This window comes from Ceratotherium simum, chromosome 10, assembly GCF_057802395.1.
Source record: "Ceratotherium simum simum isolate JZ-2026a chromosome 10, ASM5780239v1, whole genome shotgun sequence".
NCBI lineage: Eukaryota > Metazoa > Chordata > Mammalia > Perissodactyla > Rhinocerotidae > Ceratotherium > Ceratotherium simum.
Window position 1 is genome coordinate 27,052,964 of NC_141909.1, and position 13,158 is coordinate 27,066,121.

At 35.5% G+C, this 13,158-nt stretch overlaps 1 long non-coding RNA gene across 1 annotated transcript; it reads left to right on the plus strand.

Moving 5' to 3' along the window:
• The first annotated feature begins 2,447 nt into the window (after window positions 1-2,447).
• LOC147916080 (uncharacterized) lies at window positions 2,448-12,592 on the plus strand. Its single transcript, XR_015553333.1, has 2 exons — window positions 2,448-2,580; window positions 10,970-12,592. It is a non-coding gene; the product is annotated as an uncharacterized LOC147916080 (long non-coding RNA).
• The last annotated feature ends 566 nt before the right edge of the window (window positions 12,593-13,158 follow it).

Below are 13,158 nucleotides of genomic sequence, written 5' to 3' on the forward strand. Positions count from 1 at the left end.
GTCTATTTCTGTTTTTATGTCTGTTAATAATTGCTTTATATATTTAGGTGCACCTACATTGGGTGCGTAGATATTTACAAGTGTTATATCCTCTTGTTGGATTGTTCCCTTGATCATTATGTAATGCCCTTCTTTGTCTCGTTTTACAGTTTTTGTTTTAAAGTCTATTTTGTCTGATATGAGTACTGCTACCCCAGCTTTCTTTTCATTGCCATTTGCGTGGAGTATCTTTTTCCATCCCTTCACTTTCAGTTTGTGAGTGTCTTTAGGTCTGAAGTGTGTCTCTTGTATGCAGCCTATATATGGGTCTTGTTTTTTTATCCAGTCAGCCACCCTATGCCTTTTAATTGGAGCATTTAGTCCATTGACGTTTAAAGTAGCTATTGATAAGTATGTACTTACTGCCATTTTTTAACTTTTCTTTTTTTTTTTTTCCTCAGTGTTTTAGTAGTCCTTCTCTGTTCCTTACTTCTTCTATACAGAATTGATGGTCACTTTAGTTTGACCTCTGTCTGAAAGCTGTACTCTTTAACTCCCCTCCTCCCTCCTTTTATGTTTTTGATATCATATCCAACCTCTTTTTTGTGCATTTGTATCCATTACGTTCTAATCGTGGAAATAGATAATTTTTCCTATTTGTGGTCTTCTCTTTTCCCCTTAAATCAGTCCCTTTAACATTTCTTGTAACACTGGTTTCTTGGTGACAAACTCCTTTAATTTTTGCTTATCTGGGAAAATTTTGATCTCTCCTTCCATTTTGAACGATAACCTTGCTGGGTAGAGTATTCTTGGCTGTAAGTTTTTTCCTTTTAGCACTTTAAATATATCATGCCATTCTCTTCTAGCCTGTAAGGTTTCTGCTGAGAAGTCAGCTGATAGCCTTATGGGGTTTCCTTTGTATGTAACTTGACATTCTCTTGCGGCTTTTAAGGATTCTCTCTTTATCTTTAATTCTGGACATTTTGATTATGATGTGTCTTGGTGTGGGCCTCTTTGGGTTTATCTTGTTTGGGGCTCTCTGTGCCTCCTGTACCTGGATGTCTGTTTCCTTCCTTAGGTTAGGGAAGTTTTCATCTATTATTTCTTGAAATAGATTCTCTGCCCCCTTGTCTCGCTCTTCTCCTTCCGGGACACCTATAACACGGATGTTAGTGCGCTTGATGTTGTCCCAGAGGTCCCTTAGACTGTCCTCACTCTTTTTAATTCTTTTCTCTTTTACCTGTTCACCTTGGGTAATTTCTTCTAGTCTTTCTTCCAGCTCACAGATCCGTTCTTCTGTATCCTCTACTCTGCTTTTGAGTCCCTCTAATGAGTTTTTCATTTCCAGTATTGTATTCTTCATTTCTGATTGGTTCTTTTTTATATCTTCCATTTCTTTGTTGACATTCTCACTGAGTCCATCTATTCTTCTCCCCAGATCAGTGAGCATCCTTAACACTCTTAGTTTGAACTCTCTGTGGGGTAGGTTGCTCATTTCTGTTTCACTAAGTTCCTTTTCTGGGGTTTTGTCCTGTTCCCTTACTTGGAATGTATTCTTTTGCCTCTTCATTTTGCCTCTTTCCCTGTGCTTGTGTCTACGTATTAGGTAGGTCAGCTACGTCTCCTGCTCTTGGATAGGTGACCTTATGTAAGTGATGGCTTAGGAGGCTTCCAGTGTGCTTCCCTCAGTTCTCAATGTTCCAGGGGTGACCCCTATGTGGGCTACGTGTATCCTTCTGCTGTGGCCTGTTTGCTCTCCCTGTAGGCGCCCAGGGAGGCTGAGTTATGCTCCTGGCCAGCTGTTGTAATGCTCAGCTGCTTGTAGTTGTTGTGGGCCCTTCAGTCTCTTTATCAGCTGTGGGGAACCCCAGCACAGTTGGCTGCAAGTTCTAATACCACATTTGTGTTGCAGTATTTCTTTTAAGTGAGTAGGCCCCCACCATGGCAGGTTGTTAGGCTCAGGGCCTTACAATTGCTGTAAGCCTCTAGCCTATTAGGTCTCTTGTCAGCTCTCTGAGGATTGCAGCTGGGTGGGGCTGGCCTCAGGCACAGGAGCACCCAATTGTTTCAGGTTTTGGAAGGTGGAGCAAACCTCCTATGTGGGTCTTTGAGAAGTACAAGTCTTCTGTGGCTGAGAAGCCCTGCCGCCCACAGGTCCACACACACAGTCAACACAGTCCTGCCCCGTGTGAGTGCCCCGACCTCCCCAAGTGGACCCAGTCTCTCCACGGCGGGAGCCCCACACACTCTCCCACCGCCCCACACTCTCCACCCGCTCCTTGTGCACACCCTGCCCCCCTCAAGTCAGCTCAGTTGCCAGGCTGCAGAGAATCCAGTCACCAATCTATGCAGGCCTACACGTTGCCTGAGGGCTTGTTGTTGGGTGGGGCTAGTCTCTAGGGTGGGCTGCCTGCCCTGGCTGAGCTGGATTAAATCGGTGCTCTAGCGGGTGGGGCAGACCCTGGGCTAGCAGGTCTCAGGGAGAACTCCAATGGCGTCTGTGTCAGCACGCTCACACCAGGCCACAACAATGGCCACCGCCAATGTCCCAGTCCCTGGAGAGGTCTCACCCCTCACCGAGATGCACTCAGGGCCTATTAGGTGAGTCTCTTGTCACCGAAGCACTGTGCACCTTTCTTTCTGGTGATTTTAGGATGCTTTCTGGAACGGGTGAGTTTGTGCGCGGGCCCTTTAAGAGCCAGTTTTAGTTTCTTTGTGAACCGGGTTTTCTGGGGGTGCTACCCAAGGCTTTAGTAGCAAGCAAAGTCAGATATTATGCTGCTGGTCTCAATTGTGCTGGGTCCACAAAATGCCCACAGCGGGGGCGCTCCCCGGCTCAGGGCCCCGCGCCTCCAGGGAGGCTGCGTACCTGTGAGCTGCTCCCGGCGGCCGTGAAGCTGGCGGCTTGTGAAGGCGGCGTTTTTCCTCTCCGGAAGGGAGTCTCTGCCTCTTCTACCCCAGTTAGGATTGTCCGTTGTTGCAGGAGTTCCTTTTATCCAGTTTTCAGTTCTGTCTCAGGGGTAATTTTTCCACGAGTAGTTGTAAATTGGCTGTGTCCACGGGAGGAGGTGAGTTCAGAGTCTGCCTACGCCGCCATCTTGACTCCGCCGACCTGTCTTCTTCTTATATAATTAATTTTTAAATTTTAATCTTTGATTTTTTACAATAATTTTTCACTTTCAATAATTATCTACTTGTCATTTCTCATCTTGTATTTATTCACTATTTCTCTACTTTATCCTTGATTAGATTAGCTAGTGTTTAGTCTAGTTTGTTTCTTTTGTTCACAGAAACAAAATTTGATTTATATATTAGTTCTACTCTTCTCTGGTTTTCTATTACATTGATTTTTCTTTTTCTTTTAATTATATTTCCATCTGTCTATGCCCTTTTTATTTCTTTTGTTGATCTTCTGTTTTTTTGTGTGTTAAGGATTAACTAAAAGAATCTTCAGAAAATATGACAGTTGTGTTCCTACTATTCTAATCATTATTCATGGTTTTTAGTATAATATTGTTTTCAAATTCTACTTTTTGTAGGTAGTTGGTTTTTAAACGGTCAATTTTAAAAAGTAAATTCATGTATTCAATCACTAATTAATTTTGATCTATTATATTTTATAGAAATTCACATTTACAAATCCTTTGTTTTTTACCATGCTGCCAATCGTGATGAATAATTTTCAGCAATAAAAATATGTCAGAAAAGATGGTTAAATGAAGCTACACATCTAATTTTACGTCCTCTTGAAATTTTACTAAAATATGAATAAAATGACAGAGAAAGGGTGTAAAGACACAAATTCAGGGGCAAAAGAGAAAAGACCAGCAACAAAATTTTGGATCCTAAAAAGCAATTGGATAGATGTTAAATAATCTAGCAGACCTAGAAAATTTAATCCTTATCTGTCAATGAATTAAAATGAAAATCAAATTATGCAGCAAAAATCCCCCAAAGTCTCAAGAATTGGTGATATCTCGAACCTTTGGATTTAGAGGTGAAGTTAAGGTGGGTAAAACCACAAATAAAGGAGATTGTGGAAATTTTGTTTTAAAAATAATTATCGGAGGTATAAAAACAGTACCTAAACATGAATAAGGAAAACTCTAATGCCAAGGTAGTAAAAGGGTCATAAAGTGAAAACAATAAAACATTCCTTAACAGCTCTCCTGGCATATTGGTTGTTGGGCACATTTCACCCTTTCTTTTCATATTTCTTTAAACTTATCTATCTACTTTATTTTTCAAACTACTCCAGTCTTGTTTCTGGTCCTCTTCAAATTCTGAAACGTCGCTGACTTAGACTAGCAAGAATTTCCATGTCACTAAAATCTATGAACATTTCCATTGTTATTTCTCTTGACTGCTCTTGGAAAGTTCAGATGCACCCCCAGACTTAACAACCATCTCAAAGAAGATAAATTATATATTTTTACTGATAGATGCTAACCTCAAATTAATACCTCCAAATAATTTTTAGAATTCTCATTAACACATAATATTCAATATATCAAAAACTAACATATAGCTCTTACAAATCTGGTCTTTTGTTTTGAATCTTATCTTAGTAAATGGCTTTACTATCTATTATGTTTTGTAAGTTATCCATGAATGACCTACGTTACCACTCTCTACCTATACTTTTAGCTAACCCGTCATGAAATCCGTCAATTTTTACCTCCAAAATAGCTCCCACAGTCACTACTATCTCTCTCTACTGCTACTTCCCAACTTATGATCACATTTTATTTGAAAATTAACACTGCAATCGCTTACTAAATATTCTGCCTAAAATATGTCTCCATTTTAAAACTTTAGTTACTTTTTCATACACATAGTTTTGGAGAACAATGGTAGCTGGCTGATTGTGAAAATCTCCCACACCCTTCCTCAAAAACATAAAAGAAAAAAGAAGATAAGAGAAAATCACACATGGACCATGAATACAGCTTACAAGGAGTCAGAAAATACTGCAACATTCGAATTACCTATGAATAGAGAATATATATTCCAAAAGAGCTCCCACTTTCAGCTCACTGCTACAACTCTATGTTCCTGACAGTAGAAAACTAAGAAGGCTTAGAAGACTATGAAAAAGAATAAAGAGGGGAAGAAAATGTAGATAAAACAACCTAGAATGAGAAAGTCCAATATAAATGCCAAAATACCATCCTGGTAATCCACAGCACTGGTTATAGGGAAAGGGCTTGAAAATGAGTGAGACCAGAACTAGAAGCCACACAGAAGCATTGCATCTGGAAGAGAATCAATTATATAGAGAGGTTATATCACTTGAAGATAAGGACATGAAGGATACTAAATTTTATATTAAAAATAAGTATAAAAAAGTTAGAAAAACACTAGAGTTAAGAGCTATGCGGTGGTGATAGGCACAGTTAAGCCTTAACAGATATTAAATCACACTATAAAGCCTCTAAAATTCAAATACTATGCTGCTGGCACATGAAGAGGTCAAGAAACTAAAGGAATATGATAGGAACTACTGAATTAGATCCACCTTAATACAGAAAACTAGTAAATGATAAGTTGTTATTTCAGGTCCCTATGGCAAAGATAGTATTTTAAACAAATAATTTTTAGACAACTAGATAGCCATTCAGGAAAAAAAGATCCTCACCACCATACACAGGAATGAAACTTCAAACTGATCACAGATTTAATTGTAAAAAAAATTAAATATACAAGTACTAGAAGAAACATTGAGCAATTCATCAATATCTTGGACATACAGAGATATATGATTATTATTATATATGATCAAATTCTACATGCAAAAAAAAAAAAAAAAACAAACCTAAACCAATAAATGTGACTACATAATACAACCACCACCTTAAGGCAGGGGACATGTTGACTAAGGTTAACAGACGAATGAGAAACTCAGAAAACATTTGCAACATATATCACAGATAAAGGACTAATATCTGTAGTGCAAACAGAAACGTTAAAAATTGAGGAAAAGAGAGCAAAAATCCTATAGCAAAATGAGCAGAAGACATTAACATACAAAATTGCCAAAACAGATATAAAAATCTTGTGAAATTTATATTTCATAACTATATAAAAAATTGTTCAACTTTATCCAAACACTACAGTGATGACTTATTATTACCCATAAAAAAATCCAAAAGAAAAAGTCCAATGTTAAAATGCCAAACATTCTGAAAATACAGAGATTTAGCAAGAATATAGAAGACTTGAAAAATATTATCAAGTAGCTCAACCTGACACATATAAAACACTCTACCAAGTAGCTACAGAATACACATTTTTTTTTTTTAGGCACACATGAACTACTTCTAGGGTAGATATATTCCAGAAAATAAAACAAATTTTGATAAATTTAAAAAGATTGTTGTAATAAAAGTGGGTTTTCCATACACAATAAAATTAAATTTGATACCGACAGAAGGAAATTTGGGAAATCTTCAAATATTTGGAAATTAAGAAACAAGCTTTCACATAAATTATCAAAGAAGAAATCACAATGGAAATTAGAAAATATTTTGCATGGAATGAAAAGCAAAACTCCACAGCACATCAAAATGTATGGGATGCAGCTATAACAGTACCAAGAGGAAAATGTATGGTTTTAAAAATCAATATCAGAAAAGAATGGCCTCTAATCAATAACTTAAGTTTCTAACTTAATATACTATAAAAAGAAAATCATAAATACGTACATAACATGGTGTTATATGATATAGAATGTTTTATTAAAAGAGGTGTAAAAAGACTCCTTTATATTTGATAAGCTAAAATTCATTGACAGAGCAAAGGTGGTTTCAGCAGCTATTAGGTGAAGAATGAAGCAAAAATAGGGAACGTAACCCACTCTTTTATTTTATTTTTTAGTACTTTTGGTTTACTTAATGGAGTTGTATATGCTCTGTTTACATAAGGAAGTTCATATCATTAAAAAATTAAAAACACCTAGATATCAAACATCTGAAATTTCTTTAGTGTTAGTATTCTGTCATTCAAATATTACTTATTAGGCGGCTTCTATGTTACAGACATTTGCAAATCATGAGGATATACTGATGAACCAAACACATCATAGAACTCCACAGGATGCCATATGGAGAAGCCACTCAAGTTATGTCATTGAAAAATCTTAAATATATGAGAAAAAAATTATGATATAATTTCACAATATAATTTACTTTAAGAATATAATGGCATTCTCCTGCTTATGTGTGCCCACCCACTCACCCCACAAACTATATATGAACTCCAAATTGTGGTAGACTTGTGGATGATTTTATATTATTTTGTATATTTTTCTACTCTTTTTTTCTACTTTTATTATAAGTATATATTTATAATCAGAAAACAAAGGATTATGTATGCATATGAGTGCATATATACACACATATTTGCTTATATATGAAAATATGTACATATGTTTCCAGCATATTAAGTTTCTCAATAGTTCAAAGTAATATTCTCACTAGTGCAGAAGTTGGTAGTTATAAAATGTACATATAAGTAATTAGGAATTAGTTTTTCTGAAATGCTCAAGCTGAATCGCAATTTATAGCTGAAACTTGCACATGAATTTATGCATGCAATGTCACTTTCTGATTGTGTTATGAAGTATTTTATTTTCATGCATAAAATTTATAAATATGTATAACAAAATTAGCCTCTGTACTGTCAGTTTTGAAAGCTTGGTTTTAAGGCTTTTATATTTTCTAGAAATAATCAATTATTCTCCCTCTACGAACACAAGTGTGTCTATATTTTTGAAAATATATTAGTATATACAAAATCAATATATCTATAGACCTACTTTAAAGCATATTTACACATATTTATGAATTTTCTATAGTTAATCTTTATAACAAAATTACTTCAAAGTTTTGTTTTTAAAATCAAAATGAATGAAAATTAAAAAGGAAACAAAAAACAGATATTAATATGAATAGAAAATATTATTTTAAATGATGATGTATTCCATTCTAATAGTGAAGAACGCTATATTCAACTTCATATTGGTTAATTCAATTATATATAAATTTAAATAAATTCATAAAGAACTGAGGACTTATATTCATGCAACATACTTTGATTATTTTATCATTGAATTGTGTCTTCCTATAATATCAGACAGTAGAAGCAAATAGATGGGAATCGTGCAAAGGTAATAGAGAAGAGGAAAAGTTTTAGGCTTAGTAGCAAAATATGCAAATAATTGCTTTCCACTGCTTTCATTTCAAGTTGTAAGTGAAGCTATTTGCTGAACAGTGACAGGGTAAGCAACAAGGTCAGAACCTTGAGGAGAGAGACTAGTGTTTAAAACTGCCTTTGGCAGAAAGAGCTAACAAAGAAAATGCAGAAAAAAAAAGAGAAAGTTCATTACAGAGCTTGACAATGTAAATATGTTTGTTTTCAAAATAAACTGGAAAAGTTTTCGCAAGTGGGTAACAGTAAGAGTACGGGTCAAGAAAGGAGTCATCAGTGATAGCTTTCACAGCAATAAAACAAAAAACCAAACAAAAACAACCAAACAAACCAGAACTTACAACTTGTTACAACTTGCACAGCAAGAGGGTAGTGTTCTTGACAACATAGGCAATCGTGGGTGAGGGTGGAAGTAGTAAATTCGATGTTGATGGGAAATTCTGTAAATCCATGTGTTTTTTATTTGTCCTCCAATCTTGCAGCACCATATCTTAGTTAGGTTTAGGAAAGTGCTCCTTTAAAGCTTAGGGAGACCTCTCTAAACTAAAAAGACAAGGAAAATAGGGAAAATATATTTATTGTTTCTGGATTTTGAAGTCATACTTTTTTATAATAAAAGATCAAGTTTATGTTTTATTGATTTCCACCATATTTCTCTTAGCACCTGTGTAAGATAGGGTTATCAAATAATTGGACTAATTTAGCACCATGGTTATCCCCAGGGAAGGCTGAAAGTCTGGTGTTGATCCTTGGTCAAGAACAGAATGAAATCTACAGCTTCAAGTCCAGAACTCATTTGAAGAGAGCCAGGGCTAGCTTGTCTACATTGCTTAAGAATGTATTGTTTTATGATTTATATGGGGGTAACTGGTTACACAAACTGGTTTGGGTATATAACCAAAGGAGTAAAAGATACCACTGTAAATTTTTGCCTGGGGCCCCTTGAAACCGCAATTCCTTGCACATATCTTTTTGGTTCAAAAAGATGAAACATCCTTTGTGACTGAGAAAGGAGCTTGGGGCCTGCATCTGGAATTCTCAGACCCTCATTGATTGCCTGCTTTACTTTCCGCTGCTGTACAAAAAGCCTTCTGTCAGTACACATAGGAGGCTTCTGGATCTTTTCTATTATCTGATCCTGCATAACTGATGCAGCTCCTAAAGTTTCTTTTTTCAAGATAGTGACATACATTCAGGAGAGTAACATATGTTATTAAAGTTGGCCACTAATTCTGGTTCTTGAACTTGCTCAATTCTCTGATTGGACTCCTTGATAGTACAATGTACTACCTGAATCCACCCTGGTTTCTACTACTGGAACAACAAATTCAAGTTGAAAATCTGGTTGTAGGTAGGCTTTACTTCTCCAGATGCCTTTGAACTCGTGTCAGGTGGAGGGTCATCCAACAGCAGGGGCTAAGTTTGTTTTCACAAAAAATTTCATAGTTCAACTATTATCCACAAAATAGTAGCCTAGAGGTGCCAATATTTTGATGTAGTCTGGCAATCTTTCCATTTTTATAGAAGAGTTCACTGTGCTTTAGAGCTATTTGACATCTTTTAACTTCTTAATTTTGTTGCTAAAGTGAATAATTGTAGTTACATTTTTTTAGGGATTATTTATTATGTAATTGTATTTATATGAATGACCTTAAAATATGTTTGGTTGACTATCTTTTTATTTTCTTTAATTTAAAATATACTGTGGTAATAAACATTAATGTGTAAACTGAATCAATGTCTCGTATACCTTTCCTAAAATGCTTGTTTTCTGATATGCTTATTTCAGATAACACCACTTTTCTTTTTCAAGTCAAAAGTCTAGCTTTCAAAATTGATTTGAATTAATCATATCATGTATACTTGGCCTCTGTGATAGTAGATTTGTTTAAGGAAATTTTGGGCCACTTTTTTTTGTGTGTGTGAGGAAGATCAGCCCTGAGCTAACACCCATGCCAATCCTCCTCTTTTTGCTAAGGATGACCAGCCCTGAGCTAACACCTATTGCCAATCCTGCTCCTTTTTTCCCCCAAAGCCCCAGTAGATAGTTGCATGTCGTAGTTGCACATCCTTCTAGTTGCTGTATGTGGGTCGCCACCTCAGCACGGCCGAACAAGTGGTGCGTCAGTGCACGCCGGGGATCCGAACCCGGGCGACCAGTAACGGAGCGCGGGCACTTAACCGCTAATCCACGAGGCTGGCCCCTGGGCCACTTTTCTAGTCATTGGTTGGAGCCAGTTTAAATATGAATTACTTTCTTGAACACATGAAAGTGTACTAGATCAGAAAGTAATTTCTAGCACATCAGTCATGTCTGTCTCTACCATTCCACAGTTTTTAGTTTTACACTACCATGATTAAATTGACTGCAAATAAGGGACATTGTCTTTAAGTATCATTTTTAAATCTGGCACTGTTGCAAATTTTACTCTTTTCTATTGTAAAGATAAATGACAAATGTAAACTTGTCTCAAATTATGTGTGAAACAAAGAGAAATTGATTTTCACTTTTTATTTCAAAATTTCCTTAGACTTCTGAAAGGGAATGGTTATAACACATTTAATTCAGTTTACACTAACACATGCATTTAGATAGGATATTTACATGGAAGAAAATAGTTTGAAAAATAAATTATTACACCAAAAATCTCTTACTCTTCCCAAAGGTGTAACGGAATCTATGGAAAGATCTGGTGTGTGTTGGTTTTCTGTATTTGTGATTTGTTTTCCCTTAGTTTTTACTTGTAATTTAAATTATTGTTATCATTACTGTTGTTTTTAGGAGAATGATTGGTTGAGATTACTTAGACTGCTGCTGCTTTACTGTGAGTGGTGAGAGGAGAAGTTAAGCTCACTGGGGCTAAAACCTCACGGACGATGGCAGAGCGAGAAAAGGCAGCACCAACCTGTTGGCTTCAGAGAATGCAAGCCTGGAAGAACGATTGCAAATAAAGGAAGAAGTGACACAGGGGGAATTGCCTGATATCTACTGGCAATCTTGGGTGTGGACTTTGTTCTTCAGTTTCCTGTTTTGCTCTGTATGGGGCTTGGCACTAGTCAACTGGTCTCCATTTCTTTGTCTAGAAGCATTGATCTATACCTGGACTGTGAAGCAAAACATTCTATGAAGTCTGCAACACTCTGGTAAAAACTCCACTGTGGAGCTGTCGGCTGGCGGAAATGCCTCTTCATGCTAAAAACATAAAAGTTCAAATATGCTTCATGACCACAATCATTTTCCTTGTAGCAGATATCCATGGAGGATGGCAAATTTGTAATCTTTTTCTCACCTACTTTATGCAACCTCTGACTGCAGCCAACAAAGAATAATTTCAGGTAAATTGGAGCGGGCACAAGTGAGACAAGCTCCTCAAACCAAAATACAACACAAATGAATGCTACACTTACTTTATTCAATATGAGTAACGGGCCTTACGATGTTCTTGTAAACAGCTTCTACTATGTTTTTTTTTTTTTGTTTGTTTTTTTTTAGTAGAATACAAAATTAGCTCTTCGTATGCACCCTTGCTCTGCCCTTAGTTAATAGAAAATTCAGATTTGCTAATTGAAAGATTTTGCACATAGTGCAGCAGTTTCACTTAATAATATCCTTGAGGAAGCAGTAAAAATTGTTAATTTTATTAAATCTCAACCCTTGAGTAAACATTTTTTAATATTCCATGTGATAAAATGTGTATTATGCAAAAAGCACTTCTGCTCCTTACTATAGTTCTGTATAATAGTCACCTTAAGGTAAAGTGTATTATAATTTTTATCACAGAATACCACTTTTTCCTTAAAAGAACTGCTGACAGTCAAACAATGATTATCCAGATTTGAGTATTTGCATAAATTTTATTAAATATGAATGAAATTAATCTGTAATTTCAATGAAAACAACTATTTATTTTGCCAATAAGTGAAAATTAGAATTTTGAAAACTTGTATCTGCCACTGTGAGCTTGAGAGCTTCCCAATACTTAAATACTTTTATTGATGAGATTAGAGATGATAATAAATATGAATTTTTCATACTGTTATAAGATGTATTAAAAATTTAGAAGAACTGCCTTATGTAGTGAACCAATATTTCCACAATAACCAAAGCATAATTTTACGAAATTATGCATGGATAAAAGATCTAGTTAAAGTATGAGATGACTAATAGATTTTAATCTAACGGAATTTGAAAAGTTTGTTGATATATCTTTAAGAAGCCACTTGGCAAATACCCTTTAGGAGACTACCAGTTGTTGAGTGTTGGTATAGTATTAATATCCATGATTATCTGAAAAGATTGTTTACATATTCTTTCCTTTTTCAACTACATATTTGTACAAGGCCATTTTTCTTTATATATTTGAAGCAAAACAACATATTGCAATAAACCGACTACAGAAACAGATACGAGAATCCAACTGTTTTAATACAGACAGACATTAGAAATTTGCAAAACTATAAAACAATGCCACTTTCTCACTGATGTTCTTAATTCAATTATTTTCATAAAAATATTATATTTCTGCTATCTTGTAGTCTACTAATTATGGTTATTTTTTATGGTTACTATTTTATGGTTTAATACCTGAGTAAATAAATATATTTAAAATTTCTCAGTTTTAATTTTGCTTATGATAAATGTTGATAATATTAACAACATAAAAAAACACACTTTGAGATTCTCAGTAATTTTTAAATGTATAAAGGTATTATGAGACCAAAATGTTTGAGAACCACTGTCATGAGTCCCTTTGTAAATTGAGGTAGAGTGCCTTTTCGCTACAAGCAGCTCATTAAGGAAAACTGAACTGTTTTAATTTTTTTTTTCCTTTGGTGAGGAAGATTGGCCCTGAGCTAACATCTATTTCCAATCCTCCTCTTTTTACTTGAGAAAGATTGGCCCTGAGCTAACATCTGTGCCAATCTTCCTCTATTTTGTATGTGGGTTGCCACCACAGCATGGCTTGATGA